We start from the raw sequence: 27,517 nt of genomic DNA on the forward strand, positions 1-27,517 counted from the left end.
AATAGATATATATGTGTTCTTTTATATATATATATATATTTGTAATTATATATATATATAAATAATTTTATGTATTTATTTGTGTCTATGCCGGTTTGATGAAAGTGAAAGAGAAGAGTGAAAAAGCTGGCTTAAAGCTCAACATTCAGAAAACTAAGATCATGGCATCTTCTCCCAGCACTTCATGGGAAATAGATGGGGAAACAGTGTCAGACTTTATGTTTTTGGGCTCCAAAGTCACTGCAGATGGTGACTGCAGCCATGAAATTAAAAGATGCTTACTCTTTGGAAGGAAAGTTATGACCAACCTAGATAGCACATTAAAAAGCAGGGACATTACTTTGCCAACAAAGGTCTGTCTAGTCAAGGCTATGGTTTTACCAGTGGTCATGTATGGATGTGAGAGTTGGACTGTGAAGAAGGCTGAGCACCGAAGAATTGATGCTTTTGAATTGTGGTGTTGGAGAAGGTTCTTGAGAGTCCCTTGGACTGCAAGGAGATCCAACCCGTCCATTCTAAAGGAGATCAGTCCTGGGTGTTCACTGGAGGGACTGATACTAAAGCTGAAACTCCAAATACTTTGGCCACCTCATGCAGAGAGTTGACTCATTGGAAAAGACCCTGATGCTGGCAAAGATTGAGGGCAGGAGGAGAAGGGGACAACAGAGGATGAGATGGCTGTATGGCATCACCGACTTGATGGACGTGAGTTTGAGTGAACTCTGGGAGTTGGTGATGGACCGGGAGGCCTGGCGTGCTGCGATTCATGGGGTTGCAAAGAGTCGGACATGACTGAGCGACTGAACTGAACTGAACTGATGCCGGTTGTTTGTTGCTGGGCTGGCTTTTCTCTAGTTGCGGAGACCAGGGGCTGCTCTTGGCTGTGGTGCCTTGGCTTCTCGTTGCGGTGGCTTCTCCTGTGTGGAGCACAGGCTTTAGGGCATGCAGGCTTCAGGAGTTGCGGCGTGTGGGCTCAATAGTTGCAGTTCCCAGGCTCTAGAGCTCAGGCTCAATAGTTGAGGTGCATGGGCTTAGTTGTTCCACGGCATGTGGGGTCTTCCCAGTCCAGGGATGGAACTTATGTCTCCTGCATTGGCCGGTGGACTCTTTACCACTGAGCTACCTGGGAATCCCTGAATATATTCTTGAAACCATTCTTGGCAGCTTAATAGATGCCTGTGAAATGAATATCCTACTTCCTTTAGTCTATTGCTCAGGGAAATAATAAACTCAAGTTCATCAGAGTTGAATTGGATTCTGCATCAGTAACATTACTAATATTGTTGATGAGACCATCATATTGGGTTCCCCACCCCCACAGTGCATAATGATAAAGAAATACTTGATGTTAATCCAGAACTAATGAAAATATTTTGGCTTCATGAGTTCCTCTGTGTTTGTTTTGGGGTTTATGATGCTATTTTAATAAAAGCTTAATAGTGTTCTACAATGAAAATATTATCTTTTTAAGTGCACAGATATGATTCAATGATATCATATTTGTGACTTTAATATCTTCTAATATCAATTTGTATAATCTAAACAGGAACTAAAATAAAATAGAGTCAGGGAAGTAAGACTTTTTGCAGCAAGGATCCAGACTTCTGGCTAAGAACATTACTGTCTGCTGGGCTTCCTTGGCACATTTTCCTGTATCATGGTTTTAAAAGTCATCAGGTTCATTCAGACTATTAAGGGAAAGGACAGCCAGTTCCCAAAAAGGTGAAGAGAGTCATCTTCTTCTTCTGAGGTCTTGTATTTTGGTTTCAACCAGTTTGCTGAAGCATGGCATACATCCTTTTTTTGTTTTGTTAAGAGATTCACATGTGGACCTTTGGGTAATTGAAATTACACATATACCATACAAAGGCTGATGGTTCGTGCCTTATCAAATCCATGCATGATGCCTTGAGAAGTAGAAACTTAATGAACATTTAGCAGTTAGGATTACAGTGCCATCCATCCCAGCTTCCTTTGAGAACAGGTTAAGGGAGACACACAGAGAAGCTTCTTCTCCTTTAGCTCAGGCTCCTTTTCTGTGATTTCAGGCTGATCCCTGCACTCTAGTATGCAAATCGTCACCTTTTGGTTTGTTTCTCTTACCTACAGTGAGTTCCTGGTATGGAAAAGTCCACTTAAGAAAGTATTTTAACCTTTGTGATTCATCTGGCTTTTAAAAAGATAAAGGGATTGGGATCAAGCACCCAATTAAAGAGCAGACAGAGTGAAATTGAGGCATTAAATTATAGGTAAGTGTTTTCTCAAAAAGAGTGTTTTGTCTCATCAAAGAAAGGAACAGAGGAAATAGCAAAGGAGATGGAAAAAGCAAAGGAGTTAAAAACACATGACCTCACAAAGTATATAGGTATAAGCCAAGTTGATAGTTATTAAATTCTAGGAAAGGTTGATAAATAAAGGGGTAAGGGACTTCCCTGGTGGCCCAGTGGCTCCTTGCTCCCAATGCGGGAGGGCCTGAATTCAATCCCTGGTCTGAGAACTAGATCCCACGTGCTGCAACTAGGCGTCTGCATGCCACAGCTAAAGATCCTGCATGCTGCGACTAAGGCCCAGCATAGCCAAATAAATAAGTTAATATTTTAAAAATTAAACAAAAATATAAAGGGGTAAAAGCTCTATTGTAACATTCTAAAAATAAGCAAACAAGATGCCAGTTTAGGAATGATCTGTTGTGAACTGTCAGGCAAGAGCAGCCATATGTAAATTAGAACTGTTTCCCAATCACAGTTCAAGCCATTAAACTGTATTAAGTTAGTGTACATAGCTTGGAGATATATACATGTGCTGTTCGAAATCTCCTCAGTTGTGTCCGACTCTGCGTTCCTGTGGACCGTAGCCTGCCAGGCTACTCCGTCCATGGGATTCTGCAGGCAAGAATACGGGAGTGGGTTGCCATGCCCTCCTGCAGGGGATCTTCCCGACCCAGGGATCGAACCCGAGTCTCTTACATCTTCTGCTTTGGCAGGTGGGTTCTTTAATACGAGCACCAGCTGGGAGGCCCAAAGATCCATACATACCTGTAGTGATTCCTTACGTCAGCACAACCTGAACTTTTTATGCTGATATCTGGCCACTGTAGGATTTGCATGACCTAAAACTACCTTGGATATCGTGTACTCAAACAATACTAAGTCACTGAGGTAATGAATTGTACCCACTCCTTTCCCTTAATTTACCATTTCTACAGATACTCTTAGGAATTGATACAGAGACGCAGGCCCCAAAAACACATTACAACTTTTTGTTTTGTTGTCATCCTAAAGGGAAGAAAGTTAACTGAAGAGTGAATTTGTTCTTTTTTCCCTAATAATCTGAAAGAATAAATATTTCTCTGTAAAGCAAGGAATTGCAGAGAGAATGAAGGTCTCCATGAAATTCTATTTGGCTGGGTTGTGGTTGGAGTCAGCATTTCATGAAGGAGGATAAATGTGTATCAGTAAATATCATATGTTGTCACTCTTCATTCGTTTATTTAATGAGCATTTACTGGGAGTTAGCTGGGTTCCACGTGTTGATGTCAGTTTTAGGGATTTACACTATGGATTTCCAAGGGACATACAGTAGGGATCCTCATAGTCTAGGCACGTCCCCACTTTCCTCCCATTTTCTGATTCTCATAGATCCACTGAAGCTCGGACATATGTATCTTTGAAATGCAGATGAGCTTCTCATAGATTTCATTCAGCAGTGGTTCATTGCAGTATTCTGTTCAAAATAATGGTTCTTTTTTTCACAATGTGTGTGTGTGTGTGTGTATATATATATATATATATTTCACTATATATAGTACCTAGTTATAATAATCTATATCTTCCTGAATGATGATGCAATAGAAAAATGTTAAAAAGCATATGTCCTAAAAGAGAGACAAATGTTAATAGAGATCATATCCACTGAAGCAAAGCCTTCTAATGGGTATGAGTTCAGGGTCCTCCAAAGAGGCCTGTTGGGTGGGTGGGTGTGTGTGTGTGTGTATGTATGTGTGTGTGTGAATCACTCAGCCGTGTCTCACTCTTTTGCAACCCCGTGGACTGTAGCCCACCAGGCTCCTTCTGTCCTTAGGTTTCCCAGGCAAGAATACTGGAGTTTGTTGCCATTCCCTACCCTAGGAGATCTTCCTGGCCCAGGGATTAAGTCTGCATCTCCTGCTTTGGCAGGCAGGTTTTTTTTACCATTGCACCAACTGGGAAGCTCAGTTAAAATATTCACATATCACAAATGGGGAAGCCAAGGCTTGTGGAAAGGACATGCATTGCCCAAAGCCTCAGGGTGATTAGTGGCAGGCATGAATCTTCAAAAAATTTAATTTCCTGATTCTTAATCAAATGAACACTGTTCGTCACCCAAATTGTAGTCTTTTAATGATGACACAGGAGAAGACGGGGACGACAGAGGATGACATGTTTGGATGGCATTGCCAGCTTGATGGACATGAGTTTGAGCAAGCTCCGGGAGTTAGTGATAGACAGGGAAGCCTGGCGTGCTGTAGTCCATGGGGTCGCAAAGAGTCGGACACAACTGAGTGACTGAACAGAATGATGACACAAACATTATTTTCTTCAGAATTATCTTAAAAGGGGGAGGGCACTAAAAGGTACCAAATTAGGAAGGATATTATGGCCTAAACTCCTGCTTGTGGGGTGAGCAGCCTTATGAATAGACTGAAATTTAGTTCTGGAGTTGAGATGACAGAAATGAAGTCAGTGTCACCCACAGGTGTGGGCAGGATGAAATCTAAAGCAATAAGCATAGGGGGCTATGCCTCTATTCTTGAGAAAATTAAAATTCAGAATGCTCAAGATGGAGAGAGGAAAGTCTGTTGTTTCCTTTGAATGGTTTTCCTGACAGTCTATCAGGAAGGCCTTTTCCTTCCTTCCCATCTCAGAACCCTAGGAGAAGGAACTATCCTGCTGACCAAAAGGAGGATGCCCTCAGGAGTAGGGTGGTGAGAGCAGCAGAGAGAAGGCAGCATGGGAGCCGAGCAGTAAATGATGATGACAAAGGTGTACAAGACAGGCAAAGACCGAGAGAAAGGACATGCGCGTCTTTGCAATGGCACAGCGTGAGAGGGGAGAAGGCAATGGCACCCCACTCCAGTACTCTTGACTGGAAAATCCTATGGACGGAGGAGTCTGGTAGGCTGCAATCCATGGGGTTGCTAAGGGTCGGACACGACTGAGCGACTTCACTTTCACTTTTCACTTTCATGCATTGGAGAAGGAAATGGCAACCCACTCCATTGTTCTTGCCTGGAGAATCCCAGGGATGGGGGAGCCTGGAGGGCTGCCGTTTATGGGGTCGCACAGAGTCGGACACGACTGATGCGACTTAGCAGCAGCAGCAGCAGCAGCAGTGTGAGAGGAGTGTGTTTTATTGCCACAGAAAATGTCTGTATCTTTCCAATCTCACGAAGAAAAAGAGAACCCAGTGGAAGATGGATAAAGACAATATGGTGAGGCCACTGGACCAGGGGATGGCCTGAGAAGGCTTGTCGTCTCCTCGTGAGAAGAAATTGATGGTTGAAAGTAACCAGTGAACCAGTGAAGTCGCTCAGTTGTGTTCGACTCTCTGTGATCCCATGGACTGTAGCCCACCAGGCTCCTCCATCCATGGAATTTTCCAGACAAGAGTACTGGAGTGGGTTGCCATTGCCTTCTCCAGGGGATCTTCCCAACTCTTTGCGACTCTATGGACTACACATTCCATAGAATTCTCCAGGCCACAATAATGGAGTGGGTAAGCCTTTCCCTTCTCCAGGGGATCTTCCCAACCCAGGGTTTGAACCCAGGTCTCCCACATTGCAGGCAGATTCTTTACCAGCTGAGCCACCAGGGAAGCCCAGTTGAAATTAAAGTCACCCTGTATACCTGTCAGTAGTTGGAATGTTTACCCGATTCACTGATGGTGATTTATAAGCAAGCTCCCTTTTTGATAAAGGATCCAATTAAAAAAAAAAAAAAAACAAACTTGTTAGAAACGCTAGTTGTTATGTTACCCTATTGACTAGGTAAATTCCCAGATATTTATGACTGATTTTTCCACACACCTACATACCTGGAAGAATGAGACTCTCATGACTGACATGTCAAAGGCATGAAAATTAAACACTAAGACCAAATCCATTATTTCCCCTCTACAGATCTTCACTGAACCCTATTCCTCTTTTTTTTTTTTTTTTTATAGCAAATAATGGATGCTGGTAAGTCTGTATACAAGAGAATTTGTAATACAAAGTTAAAAATCTTTTGCTATTGTTATATAATGTGATTGACTTCACAGATGGTTACTAGTTACAGTAAAAATTATAGCCAAGAGTGAGTGTTTTCTGCATGCCAGGCACCAAGATGAGCAGTTTGTTTGTATCATCTTGTTTAATGTTCATCATAGTCTTACAAGGTGTTATAATCCTCATTTTAGAAATGAGACTTAATCATATGAAATGCTTTGCCCGGTCTCACATTCAGTATATGCTGTGCATAGTCATTCAGTCTTTCTGACTCTTTGTGAGCCCATGAACATTAGCCCACCAGGCTCCCCTGTTCATGGAATTCTCCAAGGAAGAATACTGAAATGGGTTACCATTCCCTTCTCCAGGGTATTTTCCCAACCCAGGGATCGAACCCAGGTCTCCCGAATTGCAGGCAGGTTCTTTACCATCTGAGCCACCAGGAAAGCCCCACATTCTGTATACCTGACCCTAAAGCTGTGCTCCTCACCACAGCACATATTGCTTCTGCTCAGATGCTCGAATGAATTCAGCTAGCACTCCAGGACAAGAGCTAGTGGTTCCCATGAAAGATGCTGCATCCAGTCACTAGTAAGTCCTGTTTCTTTAGCGTGCCTTTCTGTAACCTTGACCTTTCCAGAGTTAGTCTTCCTCCGCTCAGCTTTATAGGCATATTGCTTAATTCTATGACTGAAATGAAGTTGGCAGTTAGGGATGCCTAGAGGATGAATTAGGAATTATCACAGACAATGGGATGACTAAGCAGAAGGTAGTGTTGGAATGCCATAACTGCTAATTGCTGAGCCATCCTCCGTGCTTAGTTTCACATCATTAGGATTATAATTAATTCAGTAAATGTACATTAATGCCAACAATACATCTATCAAAGATACAATGATGACACTGTCTTAAGAAGTACAGTGTTAGTTGGTATTCCCTGCCTTTTGTGTCTTTCTATTAGACCCTAGTGCTGTAGTCTCAGCAAACAGATTATGCGTCCCTGAATCCCCCAAGCTCTCTTATACTCCTCTTTCTGCATCTGTGCTTTGCCTTATGCACTGTGTACCATTTCTCTCTGTTTCACCATCACCAACTGCTTCTCATCCTTCATGACAGCTCAAGGGTCACCACTCATGTGAAGCCTTCCCTTCCCTAGGCATGTCTAGGTTTCTTCATCTCTGAAGTTCCAGAGCACCCTGAATGCACATCTTTCAGAAGTCTCATAACATTTGTGTCGCTTTATTTGCTTACATGTGCATCTCTCAAACCAATCTCTGGATTCCTCACAGTTTAGGAAAATGTCCTCTTCGGCATTGTATCCTTACTGTCTAGCACAGTGCTAGACATATGGTTGGCATTAATGCACATTTATTGAATTCATAATTATAAACCTAATGACTTGAAACTTGGGATGACAAGAGAAATCTCCATAGATGAATACATATTTCTTAATAAGAGGAAAATTGTCCCACATTTACAAAGAGGGAAGTAGCAGCAGATCCCGTTCGATTATCAAGGGGTTACCATGATATAGGGTCTTTGCCCAAGTCTTAAAGAGAAATCCTTACTGATATTACTATGTTAGAAGGCTAACATTTAACATGAGGAAATGTGATTTCAAAGTGATATGACTCTTCTTTTGCCTACATGATTGTTCAAAGAAACATCAAAAGCACAAGTTACTTTTGGGCAGTATTGTTCTGTACATGTCAAACTGAGTAGATTCTATGTCTTACCCACTCTGGATAGAAATATATGTCCTGTATTATTTTTATTGGCCTCTTTAAACTTCAGACTGATCCTGAAGAGAAGGAGGAAGATTACTCACAACAGGTAAACAAAACAAGCAACAGCAGCGTGAGCGGCAGCATCTCCAGGTGGAGAGAAAGGAGCTTTCAGGTTCGGTTCCACCTGCTCTGTGTCTCATTAGCCGTCTCCCTGAGGCCGTTTCTTCAAGCCGTCATTATGAGTAGTAATAACTATAGCATTGTCTGATGAAGACGAAAATAACTGCCTTGCTCCCAGCCACGTGATTTCCATTCCAGCATGGAAATAGGCACCGAAACCCACAGTCACTGCCATGGCCCTCATGTCTCACAGCCTGGATTGCTCGTTGATCATTTGGACTTACAACAATGGAAACATCAGGAACCCCAGGCCTCCTGGGTAATTGCCTAACCTTTGAGATTTTTCAAAGGAAATTGCACCTTTTGTAAAATATCTCACAGGAGGACAGGAATCAGTGTTTGAAGAAGCTGAGTGTGCTCACGATAGCTTTAATGGAGCAGCTGGTGTAGAATCTTCTGTGAAATGAATTCAGGGCTTTTTGTCTCACTCCCAGTAAGGTCAGGTGTAAGAATCCTCTTCTACCAAAGTCACAGGGACCGAGGGTTCAGTTTAATGCCAAAGGGATTAAGCTGGCCCTGATAAAGTTGAGTGCTACAGATGCCATGCATTTATGTTTGCCCATGAAGAAATACATGCAGAAGAAGCAAAAACAACACAAATGGGCCAGTATTTAATGGGCATTTATTTTGGGCCAAGTAATATTTTCAGTTGTACGTACATTATATCCCGTAATCCCACCGTAATTATACGCAGTTGGCAGGACCATCTATAAAATTTGTGGAGCCTAGTGCAGAATGAAAATGCGAACCCCTTATTCAAAAAGCAAGAAAGAAGCTTTCCTTTTTCTTTCACAGTCTCTTTCTCTCCACCTGTCATGGTGTTTTTCTTTCTCCTCTTTTAATTTGCCATCTGATGTGCTCCCTGAAGCAGGAGGATACCTATAGGGCGAGTGCAGACCCTCACAGGCACCCAAGACTCCACCGCATGGCTCTACATGGTGTTGGGCAGAAAACAGCAGTGGCTGTTTGCTGGGTTAAGGCAGAAAAGGGAGGTGTGAAGAGCACCATAGGGGCTGAAGATTATGTTCCCTTTGAATGTCACTTATCAAGCATAAATTCTAAGATAACATTGTTAGGAATTTTAAGATGGCAACTAAAAAGCACTGAGCCCGAAATGCATAGCTCTGTGTGACTGTACTGGTTGCCTACTTGTTAAGCTGGCCCTGGAAATAGATAAAGTTATTATTGGAATTTTACAGCTGAGAAAACTTCAATTAATCAGAAAGAAGCTTTGTTTTCTTGGCATAACTGTCCACTATATAATTACTAAAACATGGTATACCTATTATTGACAACTTGGCTTGTTCTGAATTTTGGCAGACTTTTAACACCACATCTTGTAAATCCTAATTGCTCCTGGCTGGCTTTGCTCATGGCCAAAGACAAATCATGAATCATATTAACTATCCTTCCTAGAGACGTTTGCACAATGGCATACAACTGTCCATCACTGTTTCCTGGCTAATGGAACCATGCTTTATTTTTTCAGTGTCAGTGTTTAAAGAGTCTTGGGCATAATTATGTTAGTAAAAATCAGTTCCCCCCGACTGGCCTTGATTGGTGGCCACACATGCCCACACTATGGTGTCGTCACTTCCTTTTACTAAGGATTATCTTCCACTGGTGCCCAGTTGTGAATGGAAGATCAAACTACCTTTATTTATTTACTTTATTATTATTAATATTTATTGAAAGTCAGCCTTTAAAAGCCTAAATTACCATTTTGTGGCTCTGGTGCATCATCAGGAACTAGCAAACAGAATTTGGACATTATTTCAGTGCACCATTGTTGTGGAAATCCCTTGGACTAAGTGAGAAGGAGAAAAGAGAACTGTTCTAGGAGTAATTGACTATTTACCATCTTTAGAACCATGCTCCTGGTGCCTTGGTTTTAAATTTGTTATTCTCTGTTCACCTTTACCTAATTTAAGATCAATCAAGTAAATCCCCTTCAGTGGGAATGGATGATGAGAAAGCTATCAGGTCCAATCAGAATATTTTAAAGGAAAAGCTCTGTCCTTTCCAACAAATACCACAGAATCTGTGGAACAGAGCAGAGCAAATTGGTTGCAAGTTAATGAAAGTGAAACACTTGCTGTGGTTATAATGACAGCCGTCCCTGAGGGCCACCAAGCCATACTATTTTTCAGTGTCTTTCTGAAAAGAATAATCTATGTTGGCTTCCACTGAGCAGCCGTTAGCTTGCCTCGCCCCCGTCTTCCCTGTTGTTAGGCGCTTGGTGGTGGGAGCTGACATCCTGAGCTATTCGGCTATCTCAGCCTTGTGGCCACCTCTTACTCAAAATGATGTCGGGGGAAAAGACAGCATCCCTTCAGGGGTGGAAGCTGGGTTTCCTGTAACATTTGTATTCATGGAGGAGCAGCATCTTCTGTTCCATGTCACAACATACTTAGTTGTGTCTGAGATTATTGTCACTGCCTTTGAAGGCACACATTCACTGTGCTGGGAGTAGTAATATCCTTCTGCTCAGATTGTTTTGTTCAGACATCTGGTTTACTTGGACCCTCTGTATCCAGACTGATGGTTTATGTCACAATTACCTACATGTAGCAAGTGTTTATTGGTGAGGATTTCATCACTTTTTTATGTGATTATATGTTGGTCTTGCTTTCTGTTCTAAATGACCACTTAATTTATAGTTCAGTTATTATTGATCCAAGTACAGGTGGTGTAGTCACTAAGTCATGTCCAACTCTTGTGACCCCATGGACTGGGGGGCTGGCAGGCTCCTCTGTCCATGGGGTTCTCCAGGCAAGAATCCTGGAGTGGGTTTCCATTTCCTTCTCCAGGGGATCTTCCCAACCGAGGGACAGATTGGCTCACTTTTTCTATAAATGGCCAAATAGTGAATATTTTAGGCTTGTGAACCTAGTAGTCTCTGTCACAACAACTCAATTCTGTCACAACTCTGTTTTGCCAGTGTAGTACAAAAGCTTCCCTAGACAACACACAAAGTAACAGGCAAGGCTGAGTTTCAGCAAAATGTTAATTACTATTGATAAAAGAGGCAGCAGATCAGATTTGAACCAAGGGTCATCGTTTGCCAATCCCTGGACTAGGACTAAAAGAGAGGAACACTTGGAGAAACCATATTTGGGAAGTAGACGAAACTATCTGAGATTTCAAATGGCAGGGCAAATGGAAGTTCGAAAAGCTATCTGTTTAAATCTATTTTTATTCTAGATTCTGGTGATGCAATGCTAAACAAGACCAATGCCCTTATGTCATGAGGTTTGCATTCTGTTTGAGTTGTTTGTGAATATGTATATATCTAAATTAGTTCAGATAATGCAAAATGCAATAAATAAAGTATATAGGGTAAAGTATAAGCCTAGAGGTGGGAGGAAGGGCACCTTTAGGTAGGACTGTCCTGGAAGCCTTTCTGAGGAAATGATATTTGAAACTTGAATTATGAGAAGGATCCAGTCTTGGGAAAGTTTAGGGAAAGAACCTTCTGTGCAGAGGTATTCACAAAGGTTAAGGGCTTATGAAAGGAAAATATTTGGTGTGTTTGAGGATCAGGAAGACATCTCTGTGGTTAAATTGTAGCAGTGGGTAAAGGACTCTGTCTCTATCTTTAACTATCTTCCTTAGACAGACCTATAGTCACAATTTTGCAAGTTAAAGAACTCACCTTGTAATTCACAGTCATTTTTTGCCTTATTATTATTTATTTCCTTGGGGAAGGCAGAATCATAGGTATATAGATTAAGTGTTTATTATCAAAGTATAATTTTTAAAAATTCAAACCCACAGTTATTAGAAGAAAGCCAGTGATCCAGTTGAGAAATAGTTAGATTGACATTTGAACCATATTTAAAGAAATGGTGAAACCAGGATATTAGAGGTAAGACTTGTGGAGTCAAGAAAGCCATGCATCAGTTTCATAGGTCTAATCATTTGGGCAATATTGACAGTTTCTCAGTAGTTGATGATGTTTGGGTGATTGGGTAAAACAGCTCAACAGTTGGGGGTTTCAGTGCATAAATGCTCCAGACTTGCTAGTTGGTTGGATTCTGTGGCCTGTAAAAAATCTCATCATACCCTAAAATAATCAAATCAGTTTGTTTCACAGAAAATACTGCATCTGCTCTTGTGCTATATAGTCATTTTATGATACTTTGGGAAAAATATTTTTAATCCATTATTGTTTGGGACTGTAAAATGCTTATCTAGGGAGAATTGCTTGTTATCTAAATAAAATGCCTTGAGTTAGTTTGACTCAAAATCAAGTCCTTTGCCACAATCAAGTGGAATTTGGGGAAATGGTTCCAAAAGAATTAAGGCAAGCTCAGGGAAGTTAATTAGAGTGTCTTGCCTTGAAAGACAAGTTAGTTTTCCAGGCAATGGTGTTTGATAACAATGCTTCAGATGAATGCTAGAGTTCTGTGTTCTGATAAGAATTATTAGAAGGCTAAAACACTATGAGCAGTAACCTATTACAATTTCAGACAGCCAGGGGGAGAAGCCATTCTGAATTAATGAAAGAGTATGTCATGGATTTTTTAAAAGAAATACAGTTCCTTTCAAAAACATGTTTTAACTAAATGAAGGTGTGTGTGTGTATGTGTATATGTGTGTGTGTTGTATACTTTCATCCTAACAAATGATTTTAGGGAGTATATTCAGTTCAGTTCAGTCGCTCAGTCGTGTCTGACTCTTTGCGACCCCATGAATTGCAGCACGCCAGGCCTCCCTGTCCATCACCAGCTCCTGGAGTTCACTCAGACTCAGGTCCATCAAGTCAGTGATGCCATCCAGCCATCTCATCCTCTGTCGTCCCCTTCTCCTCCTGCCCCCAATCCCTCCCAGCATCAGAGTCTTTTCCAATGAGTCAACTCTTTGCCTGAGGGAGTATATAAGCCTGACTTATTACTGCCATTTCAGTTGATTAAAATATTTCTTCCAAGTTACTTAGCATGTTTATAATTATTTTACTTTGTAAGAAGACAAATAGGCTCAGCAAAATTGGTCTGATATCTTAATTGGCTTCACATAGCTTTTTTTCTTTTTTGGATTCTATAAAGGAACATATTAACCTAGATTCTGTTGCAAATTCTAAATTTGTGTTTGATTCTGAGTTAATGAGTTTTATTGAAGGTAGAAGTCTAAATGCAGTATCTCCACTAACATAGTATAGGATTTCCAAATTGGTGAGGAGAATGAAGGTAAGAGATTATATTTTGTAACAAAAGTGTTTTTTTCTACTTTGTCTTAGCACAAGATATTGTAAGGATTAAAAAAAATAATTTAGATCAGAATTAATATATTCACTTTTCCTGGTGTTTCATATGTATAACTAGAATTAGACAAAATATTAAAAAAATTATTTAGCCATAAAATAGTATTTGGAGGTTCCATTTAATTTTTTCCTTTTTCTATGAGAATATAATGTATTCCTTTAAGCCTCCTGAATCTCTTCCTTGGGAGTTGGCAGCAGCAACTGTTATAAAGGGAACATTTTGAAATACAGATTATAATCACATCTAGCACCATATCCATCAGAGTTTCCATTTATATAGCACATTCAACTTCATTCATCTGACAACGATGAAATAATGCTACTTCAGTCATCTATGGGGTTTTATTGAATATCATCAAATGCTTAGCAAATATTTAAAGCATTTCACCTATTCTTACAACCAGAAATCACATATTGAAGAATAATTCTTGGTTTGGGAACTTTAATGTAATGAAAACTGAAAAATATACATGACATTGTACTCGAATAGGCTGATAACTTTACCAAGTGGCCTGATAACTTTCTATAGAAAAAAAAAAGTAAAAACAATTATTTTTCCTCTAAACCATTTGCCAGGGTAGGTGACTTACTTTTGTGGCTAAAGCTGTTAATAAGGCTTAGACTTCTGCTTTTCAATATATACCAAGAAATTATTGGAAAGCAGGTAAAGCAAGCCTCAGTTCTCATTGCAAATGGACAGGACACTAACATTTTCAGTTATTTGCAGTTTTAGCAGAGTTTTCATGGGTGAATATCAGCATATTCACCACATGTCCTGAAGTCATGTGATTTGGGATGCTAGCATCTTCACAGATCACTTTTTCTTATGCTTTAGTAATCGTGCGCAAAAAATAAGTATCATTCACATTCTACATGTTATTGTTTCGCAAATAGTGAAACTGTCACTTATGTAGGTAAAATTGTTGTGTTTCATTCTTTGCCTTTGTTCAGAACTGCATGGAATTGTTTTTCTGCAGGACCGCTTTTCATACTGTTTATGGGGTTCTCAAGGCAAGAACACTGAAGTGGTTTGTGTTTCCCTTCTCCAGTGGAGGTCTCTTCCCCCATGACCCATCCATCGTGGGTGGCCTGCACAGCATGGCTCATAGGGAAGCCTGGCATGCTGTAGTCCATGGGGTCACAAAGAGTCGGACGTGGCTTAGCAACTGAATAACAACTACGAAATAACTTTTCACATACCTTGGCCTTGAAATGAGAAATTCCTTTGAGAAATATGTGTGTATGTGTGTGCATTAGAAAATTGTTCCTAACTCAAAGGATACTTAGCTTTGTGTCCTGGATCAAAAACCATTATCAAGTTTTCAGTTGTATATACCTCTCGGAGAACTAATGAAGGCTTATTTAGGAAGTTGACACAAGGCTTTGACGCAATCAGATGTTCTGTTGTGTGGTTCTTGCTGTGAATAGACACCCTTCCAGGTTCCAGGTGTTACTACTTAGCTGATGTTTTACTTTACAAGGAGGCAGTCGCTCATGAAAAACAGCTGTAATTATGCAGCGTTCAGGTATTTCATAATTAAACTAACAGCTGATTATAACATAGTACATGGCATGGGAATTTGCAACTAGGCTAAGCAGGAAACAGGCCGTAGCTTAATCTCTGTTCTCCTTTTGCCATTGTTTGGGACAAGTCCTTTCTGCCTTGATGTCCAACAGTGGGCAGAACCAGCCTTCTTCCCAGGGGAACAGGAGAGGAGGGCAGAGGATTGATGGACATGTGATAGCACCTACACCAAAGGCAGGCAGTCCTGTAACAAAAGGCATCTCCTTGGACACTTCCCCCAACTTTTGAAAACTAACCAGTTCTCCAATGTGGTTTCAATTTATGTGATGTCAAATGCTGGGATCAGAGAAAACTGAGTGTTCTTATTAGTAGCCCCATGACTCAGAGGTTTTAGTCCTTTAGAGGACCAATCTTGTTAGATAGAACTTTGGAAAAAGGAGCCCACCTGTCCATTAGAAAGTGTTGATTTTGTTGGATCTGCACCAGGCACCGTATAGGATACAAGAGCTGTAGAGTCATCTCCAGCTGGAACTCCATCTCACGGGGAACTTTCAGTTTAGTTTCATACATGAAGAGGTTAAAGTTTTGCCGCTGAAAGTTGGTAACCAAGGAGTTGGAGATGAGCTTCTGTGAGGCTTATCCACCACCAGAGCCCCTGTCCCCAACCTTCATGCTGCAGAGGAGCTGCTGAGCTAGAAATGTCTGTGTCTCTGCTCATTTCTCTGCTGCCCTGCCCTCCTATTGTTTGGTGACTAAGAGGGTTTAATACTCTTCCACCAATTCTGTGATTGTTGCTGCTGCTGCTGCTAAGTCGCATCAGTCATGTCTGACTCTGTGCGACCCCATAGATGGCAGCCCACCAGTCTCCCCCATCCCTGGGATTCTCCAGGCAAGAACACTGGAGTGGGTTGCCATTTCCTTCTCCAGTGCATGAAAGTGAAAAGTGAAAGTGAAGTCACTCAGTCGTGTCTGACTCTTCACAACCCCATGGACTGCAGCCTACCAGGCTCCTCCGACCATGGGATTTTCCAGGCAAGAGTACTGGAGTGGGTTACCCTTGCCTTCTCCGAATTCTGTGATTAGTATACTATAAATCTTACAGTTCTCCTTGTTATCTTTTCATTTTTGCCTAAGACCTCATGCTTTTGAGTGACCTCCTCCTTCAGTAAGTCTTGGAACTCCAGTCTTGCTAGCTTATAAATGTCAGGAAGCCTCCAAGAATTCAGGTCTTGGAGGAATAATTGTTTGCTTGGTTTCCTAGCACCACTTCTAGATGGATCATCTACCCTTCAGATGGCTTTTACTTGGCCTGGACAGTTGGCTTTGTTCCCATACGTAATTGAAGAATTTCAAACAATTATTTTCACTTGCTGCTTCTCTTAGAGTATTTTAATAAGAAAACATCAGAGCAGCTTGATCAAGAGGAGGAATCTTGGGTCAGGAAAATTTATAGACATACTTGGAGTCAGCTTTTGAAACGGATTGAAAGATTTTGAGTTATCAGGGTAAAAGAAGACTATTTCAGGTGGTAGGAAGTGGCCTTCAAAATCTGAGAAGTGGGAGACTAATACCCCACTTACAACAATGGACAGATCATCCAGACAGAAAATTAAGAAGGAAACACAAGCCCTAAATGACACATTAGAGCAGACAGATTTATTGATATTTATAGGACATTTCACCTAAAAGCAGCAGAATACTCTTTCTTCTCAAGTGCACATGGAATATTCTCTAGGATAAATCATGTCTTGGGTTACAAATCAAGCCTTGGTAAATTTAAGACAATTGAAATCATATCAAGCATCTTTTCTGACCACAATGCTATGAGAATAGAAGTCAGTTACAGGAAAAAAAGATGTAAAAATACACAAATACATGGAGGTCAAACAAGATGCTACTAAATAACCAAGAGATCAATGAAGAAATAAAAATCTGAAAAAATCCAAACATTAAAGGCTTACTGTGTTTTAGACACCGCAGCCAACACTTTGCTTGTTTTCTTCTCTTAACGCTGCCAAAGAGGTGGTATTACTCCTCTTTGAGGTGAGGAAACACGTATGTTAAGTAATATTCATCCAATATTTATTGAGTGCCTATATTTCTAAGTGCTGATAATGTAGCTCTGAACTGGACAGTTTATATTTTAGTGAAGGGAAGAAAGTAATTAGTATGTCAACAAGTGAAGTGAAGTCAAAGTCACTCAGTCGTGTCTGACTCCTGGCGACCCCATGGACTATACAGTTCATAGAATTCTCCAGGCCAGAATCCTGGAGGAGGTAGCCTTTCCCTTCTCCAGGGGATCTTCCCAACCCAGGGATCAAACCTGGGTCTCCCGCATTGCAGGCAAATTCTTTACCAGCTGAGCCACCAGAGAAGCCCACGGATACTGGAGTGGGTAGCCTATTCCTTCTCCAGTGGATCTTCCCGACCTAGGAATCGAACTGGCATCTCCTGTATTGCAGGCAGATAGATTCTTTACCAGCTGAGCCACCAGGGAAGCCCAAGTAAGCAGCATGACTTTCCTGGGGGATATGTCTTGAAGAAAGTAGGGCTAGGCATCAGTTTTCCCCATGAGTTGGGAGAGGAGGGTAGTCAAGAAGGCCTCCGCAGCAGACACACTGACCTGAAAGCAGAGCAGGAGGCTGCCTTGTGGGCTTCTAGGGAGAAGGGTCCGGCCAGGAGTCCTGTGAATGTGGGAACTCAGTAGGTGTTTTTGCAGGATAGAAAGAAAGCCTAAGAGGCTGAAGCATGAACAAGTGAGGGCAGGTGGTGAGAGACCTGAGCCAGGCAGAGGTCTTGTAGGTCAGGGGAAGGAGTTTGGATCTTATTCTAAGGGGCACAGGAAGCTTTGGGGATGTTTAAGGATATGAGTGATTTGATTCAGTTTACATATTTCCAGTGTTCCCTGAAGAGGTTTGTTCCAGGGGATGTAGGCATAGAGGGAAGAGGGAGCGGTTGAATTGCTCACCTGGACCTCAAACCCAGGTGCCCCTGCCTTCAACCCCCCTTCCTGGCATGCTGTACTGTTTTACTTGCTCTTTCCCTGGTAGCTCAGCTGGTAAAGAATCCCCCTGCAATGCAGGAGACCCCGGTTCTGGCAAATTCCTGGGTCTGGCAAATCCGCTGGAGAAGAGACAGGTCACCCACTCCAGTGTTCTTGGGCTTCCTTTGTGGCTCAACTGGTAAGGAATCTGCCTGCAATACGGGAGACCTGGGTTTGCTCCCTGGGTTAGGAAGATCCCCTGGAGAAGGGAAAGGCTACCCACTTCAGTATTCTGGCCTGGAGAATTCCATGGACTGTACAGATGCTGGGTCACAAAGAGTCGGACAGGACTGAGCGACATTCACTTTCACTTGGTGTTAAGAGACTGAAAAGAAAGAGTGTAGGCAAGGATAAAGGGGAAAACCAGGATGTAAACATGAAATCCAAAGTTTCTGTTATTTCCGGAAATTTTAACAGGGCTGTTAGTGTCTGCTCCTGCGATCTGGAGGTCAGCTTGCCCTTCAATGCCGGGTCTGTGTGTCCCTTGCCGTGTTGATCTTCAGCCCCTGTGACCAGGTAGTGGAGAGGAGGCTCCTGTCTGCTCATTCCACCAGGAGGAGCGGGGCTTCGCCTCTGAGTCCTCGGGTGCAAGGGCTGGGATCTGCGGAAGCTCCGTTGTTGCTGAATTTTCTCTTCCTTGCTCTCAACTGTCTAGCCACTCTTATGTTCAGCAGCACGTACTACGTATAGAAAACAGCAAGCTTTGGGCCGTCAAGGGGGCAAGTTGCTCATTAAACTCTTTACCCTGCCCTGCTAAATCAAGAACCCCATGCAGGGGAGGTTGGCAGGGTGGGGAGAGAGAGACAATACTCCTTGAGAGTTTCTTGTTTTGCAGCCTCCTCTCCCCAGCTCGCCTCCTGTCATCCACCTCCAGCCCATCTGTGAAGCTGAATTCTTACACAGGGTATCCATGTACACACGCCCCACCCTCAATCATGTGCTCTGTATTGGGTATCGCCCCTGCATCTATCTGCTCCTGTCGGTTGTTCGCCGGTTTCCTTCAGCTTGTCTGCTCTGTATCATAGTCTTGATCAGGAAGTCCTGGGCGTCTCCAGTTGGGAAAAAGAGAGAGAGAGGAGGGCTGGAAAAGGGACAGCAGGAGTAGAGTTGCCCAGAGGACCATCAGTTAAGATGGTTCCAGAAATAGCCCAGCCAAGCTGATGGTGGCTCCGCTCACAGCCACCCACCCCTATGGATTTACGCTCTTCGCTGAGCTTCCCTGCTGAAATGTGTCCCACCAGCTGTGCCTGCAGATGGTGGGAGCTGGCGGTGGCAGCAGCAGGCTCTCCACACCTTTGGGGAAGGAGGAAGTCATAGGTTGGGGGTGTAGGACAGGCTCCCCCACTGAGAGATGGGGTTTGGTATAGCCTGTGAGAACGCCCCAGGTGTGAGGCATCTGTGTTCTTTTTAAACTATAATCTGGGCAGTTGGCATCCACCCCTCAATCTTTTTTTAATGAGACTGAGAGATGAGTTATGAGAAGCGGTTACATGCCCACTGTATACCTGTTATTTCATTGTTCTTGCTACAGTTTACTGTGTAGATAGACTTTGTTCTCTATTGCATTTTCTCTTGGGAGATCCAGCTACACCAAGCTCTCAACCTTTTAACACTTGAGTCTTATCTAGAATCTTCCTTTACACCAAGACACCTGGGCACAGCTATGGGATCTAACAATGTAGTAAAAATAGGGGCGACTTTTATAAAGGGCTATGCCCCTCGAATATGCCAAGCCTGTGGCATGTAGAAAATGCTAGTGTGTCTCACCTTGATCTGATCGGGCAATATGACCCCTTCTCAGAATGAAATGACCTTGCACGGGCTTTCAGAATTTTGTAATCGTCTTCCTCCAGCCACTATACTTTGAATTCTAGTGTTCTTTATTTTTTTTTTCGAGTTCAAGTTCTCCCCTGAGAACTGTGCCGGTAACCCTATAATTTGCCATCCTGCAGTCTTGCTCTGACACACAGCACGCCCTAAACCAGCTTGGAAGATCTTTTGTAAAATTTGTTTACTTCATCCAAAATCTGTAAGTATTAGAAATTGTATACACTGGAAGAAGTGAAGATGTTTAAATTTTCCAGACCACAGAGTCTCAGGAAACAGGCAAGACATAAAATAAAAGCAAAGAGTATGTTATTTATTCTATTATCTGTCACGATGTGGTGGGGATGGGGGCAGAAAACAGCTTGCCGCTTAGAAATTCCAGCTTCTGCTGCTGCCCTGAAGATAAATATTGTTATTCAAAAAGGCTTTTGCCTACTTTTTGGTAGGCTATTCAGCGAGGTATAAGATATGAAGAGCAATTTTATTGCCTAAGTGAGGGTCTGGTAAAAATGTGTGTCTCCTCTGCTTTAGGCTCTGAACATCTGATTTACTAGGTCAAGCTGGGACCGAGAATCTACATTTTAATAAGCATGCTCAGTAATTCTGATGTAGATTCTAGTCTGAATTTCCATAGAATGTTTTTCACAGGTGAGGGTTATAATTTGGAGCTCTTGAGAGGACATTTAGGGGAAAATAAATTAAAATCATCTGTGTTTTCCGTGATCGTTTAAAGGGCTCCAGTATTAGTTTATTTCATGACATGTATTTTGCTTTAATTTGTTGCAAAAATCACTGCCTTCTTATGTATAATCCATGTTAAGGTATGAACAGGACAGTTTCCACTAGTGGAAAGGCTTTTAGCATGGGCAGAACGGAGATAGAGGGACTTCCCTGGCTAAGACTCCATGCTCTCAATCACCGGACCTAGATCTCTCATGCTGTAGCTGAAGACCCCACGTGCCCTAAGACTTGCAATAGCCAAATAAATATTAAAAATAAAAAGCTGGGAGAATGTAGATTATGAAGGAGGAGGTGTGGGGCTGAAGTCCTCCTTGAAACCCAGGTCAGGGCCACCTTGGCTTCTTTTGTGCAGCTGAAAGTTGTGTTGAACCTTAGAGTGACCGGGAGACCTGCGGCCTCCCCGCCAGTGTGCTGGGATTCTGTGAGGTCCATGTTCAAGTTCACTTAACCTATATCGCCACCTACTGTCCACCCCATCCGCACCTAAGGAACTTTGCTTGGGGTTGGTTGAAAAGGTGTGAGAGGCTATGCCTTGAGTGCAAAGGCAAACTGTGAATGCACCCCATGGACTCCCACTTAGGATGCCTGATTGACCACCGTTTGTTCAGAATCAGAGCCTTTCTATCCTTATTTCTAAGGTCTCCCTTTATTTCAATCCAGAAGCAAATTTGGAGTTAGGAATAGCAGCCAAGTTCTGATTAAAATGAAAAGGAACTTCATGTCGAAGGCCCTCTTTGTTGGTTTTAAAATTTTTATTGATTTGGGGATTTACTGTGAGCTACAGCTGTGAGTAACTTGGGCCTTTTGAGTGCTCCTGGCAGTTGTCAAGCTCATTTATGGAAGGAAATCTGAAAATGCTTAGCCCCACTCCTTTGTTTATTTATTTTGGTGATTTTTTTTTTCCCCCTCCTTGAGATTCTTTTCTTGTTAAGTCGACTGGGGAATATTCTCATATAGTGGTACCCTTCTCTGATTCCCTTAGAAAGAGTGAGCATCCTTTGATAAGTTCCTACTGGGGAATTTTGGCCCCTGGCTCCTGTCCTGATCTCTCTAGAGCTGGAGAGGGAAGTCATCCTGTCTGTTTCTCTGGTCTCATGCTTTAGCTTTTCTCTTCCATGAGTTCGTGCTTCACTTAATCTTGTATTGAATTCCATTCATTATCTGAGTTTATATCTTTAGTGAAGACCCACTTAGGCATGCTGTTATGTCCCAGGATGCTATTCCAGAAAACAGATATTGGCACAGATGTAAAATCTTATTTTTTTCAAACTTTCGACTCAGGTTAGACAGCGTTTTCAAGTAGATTTCTTGCAATTTAAGGCAAGATATCTGTATTAGAAGTTCAAGGAAGCCTCAGTGGAGTTTTTGTTGAGCTGTACTAGATATAGAATAATGTTAGGTCTTGACGAGACTTAGTGATATAGATTAGACATTTGATATTTGGGATCAGATACATAGTGATTACTAAGGAGAATAAAATAGGACATGCACAGCTCTTTTCTTTTTTCCCCATAAACCTTTATTATCTAGGATTAGAACAGAGGTTTTATAACCAAGAATGAAGTCTTTAAATGTCTATTCCTCTAGAAAATTTTGTTCCATTAAAAAAGTCATTAAACTATCTCTCTATATTAGATGTTCTTTGTAAAGTCTATCTTAAACCATGCGATGCTTATAGATCATTATAAGATTAATTAAAAGAATTTTTATAGTCTAACAGCCTTATTTAAAAATATTGCTTCATTCTTGTAACAGGAATTCTTATAGACCTCTTTATTGTCTAGGAGAATGTTGGATGTATTGATATTCCCGATAACTATATTTATAATATGAAATTGAATTCATACATATTAAATTATTTATTAAATACCTATTAAATTATAGTATTAATATTTTCTATACAGCTATTGTTTATATAGTGCCTTGTGTCAACTAGGACTTCGGCCAGTGCTGTTGCATCCTTTATTTTACTTAAAATAACAGAGGCCACTACCATTCTTTCCATTTTATAGATGAGGAATTTGAGACACATCGAGATTGACTTGGCCAACAACACACACTTGGTAAATGGCAGAAAATGAACTTAAATCTAGGATCTGCCTCCTTCCAAAGCTCACATTCTTAAACTTGTGGCTCCAGTTTATTTAGTGCTAAGTAGTTCTTTAATTCACAAGTTTATCTCTGTTCATTTTTGAGCACATTTTGAGACCAAGACAGGCTGACCACCCTTGTCCCTCTGGCCACTGGTTTGCCCAGATGAAGCAAGACATATAACATGTCTTATGACATTGGAGGGTTCTGCAAAATGAAGAGGGAGCCGTATATCCACATGCATAGATGCTCCTCAGCCAGCTCCTGCTCCTGTGAAATGTACAGATAGTCTTTAAGTATTCTTATGAGTCAGTGCTCCCATAAGGAAAACTTGTATAAAGGCTAATTGTTTTTATGTTTCCTTTATAGAACATGAACACTTTTGTTTCTTTTTCTGAAACATTAATGCAAGGCTTGGGAATATCAGCTTTACAGATGTGTCTTTCTCTTAGAATAGGTTGAAAACAGAGGGCAATGTGCCTACCTGCATCCCTTCATCAGCAACACATGTTTTAAAAATACATTAGTTCAGTTCAGTTCAGTCACTCAGTCGTGTCCAGCTCTTTGCGACCCCATGAACCGCAGCACACCAGGCCTCCCTGTCCATCACCAATTTCCGGAGGTCACTCAAACCCACGTCCATCGAGTCAGTGATGCCATCCAGCCGTCTCATCCTCTGTCGTCCCCTTCTCCTCCTGCCCTCAATCTTTGCCAGCATCAGGGTCTTTTCAAATGAGTCAGCTCTCCTCATCAGGTGGCCAAAGTGTTGGAGTTTCAGCTTCAACATCAGTCCCTCCAATGAACACCCAGGACTGATCTCCTTTAGAATGGACTGGTTTTATCTCCTTGCAGTCCAAGGGACTCTCAAGAGTCTTCTCCAACAGCACAGTTCAGAAGCATCAATTCTTTGGCACTTAGCTTTCTTTATAGTGATCTTCCCTGGTGGCTCAGACGGTAAAGCGTCTGTCTACAATGCCTACCATATGGGAGACCCGGCTTCAATCCCTGGCTTGGGAAGATCTCAAACTATTTCTTTATAGTCCAAATCTCACACCCATACATGACCACTGGAAAAACCATAGCCTTGACTAGATAGACCTTTGTTGGCAAAGTAGGTCTCTGCTTTTTAATATGCTGTCTAATTTGGTCATAACTTTCATTCCAAGGAGCAAGTGTCTTTTAATTTCATGGCTGCAGTCAACATCCACAGTGATTTTGGAGCCCAGAAAAATAAAGTCAGCCACTGTTTCCACTGTTTCCCCATCTATTTGCTATAAAGTGATGGGACCAGATTCCATGATCTTAGTTTTCTGAATGCTGAGCTTTAAGCCAACTTTTTCACTCTCCTCTTTCACTTTCATCAAGAGGCTCTTTGGTTCTTCTTCACTTTCTGCCATAAGGGTAGTGTCATCCGCATATCTGAGGTTATTGATATTTCTCCCAGCAATCTTGCTTCCAGCCTGTGTTTTCTCGAGCCCAGCGTTTCTCATGATGTACTCTGCATAGAAGTTAAATAAGCAGGGTGACAATATACAGCCTTGACGTACTCCTTTTCCTATTTGGAACCAGTCTATTGTTCCATGTCCAGTTCTAACTGTTGCTTCCTGACCTGCATATAGGTTTCTCAAGAGGAAGGTCAGGTGGTTTGGTATTCCTATCTCTTTCAGAGTTTTCCAGTTTATTGTGATACACACAGGCAAAGGCTTTGGCTTAGTTAATAAAGCAGAAATAGATGTTTTTCTGGAACTCTCTTGCTTTTTCCATGATCCAGCGGATGTTGGCAATTTGATCTCTGGTTCTTCTGCCTTTTCTAAAACCAGCTTGAACATCTGCAAGTTCGCGGTTGACATATTGCTGAAGCCTGGCTTGGAGAATTTTAAACATCACTTTACTAGTGTGTGAGATGAGTGCAATTGTGCGGTAGTTTGAGCATTCTTTGGTATTGCCTTTCTTTGCGATTGGAATGAAAACTGACCTTTTCCAGTCCTGTGGCCACTGCTGAGTTTTCCAAATTTGCTGACATAGTGAGTGCAGCACTTTCACAGCATCTTCTTCTGGGTTTGAAATAGCTCAACTGGAATTCCATCACCTCCACTAGCTTTGTTCATAGTGATATTTCCTAAGGCCCACCTTACTTCACATTCCAGGATGTCCAGCTCTACGTTAGTGTAACACGTTCGTGATTATCTGGGTCGTGAAGATCTTTTTTGTGCAGTTCTTCTGTGTATTCTTGCCACCTCTTCTTAATATCTTCTGCTTCTGTTAGGTCCCTATAATTTCTGTCCTTTATTGAGCCTGTCTTTGCATGAAATGTTCCCTTGGTATCTCTGATTTTCTTGAAGAGATCTCTAGTCTTTCCCATTTTATTGTTTTCCTGTATTTCTTTGCATTGATCGCTGAGGAAGGCTTTCTTATCTCCTTGCTATTCTTTGGAACTCTGCATTCAAATGGATATATCTTTCTTTTTCTCCTTTTCTTTTCGCTTCTCTTCTTTTTACAGCCATTTGTAAGGCCTTCTCAGGGAGCCATTTTGCTTTTTTGCATTTCTTTTCCATGGGGATGGTCTTGATCCCTGTCTCCTGTATAATGTCACGAACCTCTGTCCATAGTTCATCAGGCACTCTGTCTATCAGCTCTAGTCCCTTAAATCTATTTCTCACTTCCACTGTATAGTCATAAGGGATTTGATTTAGGTCATACCTGAATGGCCTAGTGGTTTTCCCCACTTTCTTCAATTTAAGTCTGAATTTGGCAATAAGGAGTTCATGATCTGAGCCACAGTCAGTTCCCCGTCTTGTTTTCTCTGACTGTACAGAGCTTCTCCATCTTCAGCTGCAAATAATATAATCAATCTGATTTCGGTGTTGACCATCTGGTGATGTCCATGTGTAGAGTCTTCTCTTGTATTGTTGGAAGAGGGTGTTTGCTATGACCAGTGCGTTCTCTTGGCAGAACTCTATTAGCCTTTGCCCTGCTTCATTCTGTACTCCAAGGCCAAATTTGCCTGTTACCCTAGGTGTTTCTTGACTTCCTACTTTTGCATTCCAGTCCCCTATAATGAAAAGGACATCTTTTTTGGGTGTTAGTTCTAGAAGGTCTTGTAGGTCTTCATAGAACTGTTCAACTTCAGCTTCTTCAGCATTACTCGTCAGGGCATAGACTTGGTTTACTGTGATATTGAATGATTTGCCTTGGAAACAAAGAGATCATTCTGTCGTTTTTGAGATTGCATCCAAGTACTACATTTTGGACTCTTTTGTTGACTATGACTGCTACTCCATTTCTTCTAAGGGAATCCCCTTCCACAGTAGTAGATATAATTGTCATCTAAGTTAAATTCACCCATTCCAGTCTATCTTAGTTCGCTGAGTCCTAGAATGTCGACGTTCACTCTTGCCATCTCCTGTTTGACCAGTTCTAATTTGCCTTGATTCATGGACCTAACATTCCAGGTTCCTATGCAACATTGCTCTTTACAACATCGAATCTTGCTTCTGTAACCAGTCCCATCCACAACTGGGTGTTGTTTTTGCTTTGGCTCCATCCCTTCATTCTTTCCGGAGTTATTTCTCCACCGATCTCCAGTAGCATATTGGGCTACCTACCGACCTGGGGAGTTCATTTTTCAGTATCCTATCTTTTTGCCTTTTCATACTGTTCATGGGTTTCTCAAGGCAAGAATACTAAAGTGGTTTGCCATTCCCTTCTCCAGTGAACCACATTCTGTCAGACCTCTCCACCTTGACTCCACCATCTTGGGTGGCCCCACATGGCACGGCTCAGTTTTGTTGAGTTAGAGAAGACTGTGGTCCATGTGATCAGATTGACTAGTTTTCTGTGATTTGGTTTCAATCTGTCTGCCTTCTGATGCCCTCTAGAAACACCTACTGTCTTACTTGGGTATCTCTTACCTTGGTCTTGGGGTCTCTCTTCACGGCAGCTCCAGCAAAGCTCAGCCGCTGCTCCTTACCTTGGATGTGGGGTAGCTCCTCTCGGCTACACTCATGCGCCGTCACAGCTGCCGCGCTCATGCGTCATCGCAGCTTTCTTCTAAGAGAGTTGTTGAGTAGTGAAACAGTCAGTGGAGACAGACATTAAGGGATTATCATGAAGACAGCTTTATGAGCATTGCTGTCATTGCCATTGTCAAAGAGGCATTTATTAAATGGCAGATGCTGTTTAGTATTGCTGCTGTAAAGAGAATTACAAATTCATAGCCTCTGTCCTGAGAAAATCTCAATCTATGAGACAGCCTTTATTTATAAACATTTGAAAAGAGCCATGAAGGTATCAGGAACCAAAACAAGAGACTGTAAAATATTGGATCAGTATATAAATGGACTTCAGGTATTTATATTACTTATAAATTGAAGGTCACACAATTCTGGGTTGCTCTTCTAGTACTCAGGATAAGGTAGTTTGTGCTGTGGAAACAAACTCCATACCTGATAGCTTAATGTGTGGAGCTTGCTTCTCACGCCACATTTTATATCCATCACGGAATGCCAGGGGCCACTTCCTTGTGTCATCACCATTCAGGGAACTAGGCTCATGGGTTCTTAACCATTTACAATGTTGCTGGTTCCCCTGAACAGAGAAATAAGGGATATTGTGACTGGCCTTGAAATGTTTCTGTCCCGAAGTGAGACCTTATTTCCACGTATATTCCTTTAGCTCAGGCAAGTATGTGGTGATGAGTAACTCCATGGGAGCAAGAAACAGCAATCCTCCTTTAGGAGGAAAACCAGCATGTTGATGAAACAATGAGAAGCTTCTGGTCAAATCTAATAATTATTCTAGCCACAGTAATTGATCAGTAAACCAATGAAATGATAATAACACAACTGCTTATCCATAATGGAACACTTACTATGTA

At 41.8% G+C, this 27,517-nt stretch overlaps 1 protein-coding gene across 22 annotated transcripts in view; it reads left to right on the forward strand.

Moving 5' to 3' along the window:
- Nucleotides 1–27,517, forward strand: part of NRXN3 (neurexin 3) — a 1,811,822-nt gene that overhangs the window by 705,958 nt on the left and 1,078,347 nt on the right. The window lies entirely within an intron of this gene.

This window comes from Bos indicus x Bos taurus, chromosome 10 (genome assembly GCF_003369695.1).
Source record: "Bos indicus x Bos taurus breed Angus x Brahman F1 hybrid chromosome 10, Bos_hybrid_MaternalHap_v2.0, whole genome shotgun sequence".
NCBI lineage: Eukaryota > Metazoa > Chordata > Mammalia > Artiodactyla > Bovidae > Bos > Bos indicus x Bos taurus.